The sequence below is a fragment of the Protobothrops mucrosquamatus genome, unplaced genomic scaffold, assembly GCF_001527695.2.
Source record: "Protobothrops mucrosquamatus isolate PMUCROS unplaced genomic scaffold, P.Mucros_1.0 scaffold787, whole genome shotgun sequence".
In the NCBI taxonomy this organism is placed as follows: Eukaryota; Metazoa; Chordata; class Lepidosauria; order Squamata; family Viperidae; genus Protobothrops; species Protobothrops mucrosquamatus.
The window spans coordinates 372,824-373,747 of NW_015387055.1; positions in this window are offsets into that span (position 1 = coordinate 372,824).

Genomic DNA, 924 nt, shown 5'->3' on the forward strand with positions numbered 1-924 from the left:
CCCCCCCCCCCCCGATTTGAGAAGGACGGGAGATGAAGATCCGGCCTCGGTTTCTCTCGTCTGCCTCTGTCTTGCCATGCTTTGCCCGCCCGGAGAAGCTGGAACTCCATTAAGAGTCAGCTCTGCCCTGCCCACAAGGCACGACCTGTGGCAGCTCCAAGAAAGGGGGAGGATTCCATTGAACCCCCCCATTCCTGCCACCCCAAAAACTTATTGAGAAGCCCATCGGTGGCTCCATGCATCCCGGGCACCAAGGCGGTTCTGGGTCAGCTGCGTTCGGGCAAGCAAGGGAGAAATCTGTGATTGTTTTGTGGCTTCTGGGCTGTTGGGAAGCATTGCTGGTTCATGGGTGAGCACAATTTGTGCCCACCTCTGTCCTGGCATGACATGGTGGATCCTGCCCTGGACCCCAACTCACTGAGATTCGGGAAAAATTGACTTTCTCGGTTTTCCACTCCGGTGGACAATCAAAAGTTCCCCTCCTTCAGAAAAGCTTTCGGTGGTTTCGGTCCAGGCCAGAGCGGGGGAAAAATTGCTATTCTAGACCAGGGTTTCTTGAGCTATCCATGAGGTTGGGCTAGAAGACCTTCAAGGTCCCTTCGAACCCTATTTAGTGTTCTGTGTTCTAAGATGTGTCGACTTCAACTCCCAGAATTCCCCAGCTGGCCGTACCGACTGGGGAATTCTGGGAGTTGGAAGTCCATGCATTTTCAATTGGCCAAGGTTGAGAAAGCTGATCTAGGAATTAAATTATACTTGTTATTAAAAACACATCTCCAAATGTTTGCCGTTTGTCTGTGGTTTCGGTCCTTAGCTTCCCACTGAAAACAACTTTCTGTTTCCCACAAAAATGGAAAGGGTTCTTCAACAAAGAATATTAAAGCAACGGGATTCACTTTCAACATAATCTGGAAACCGTCTACC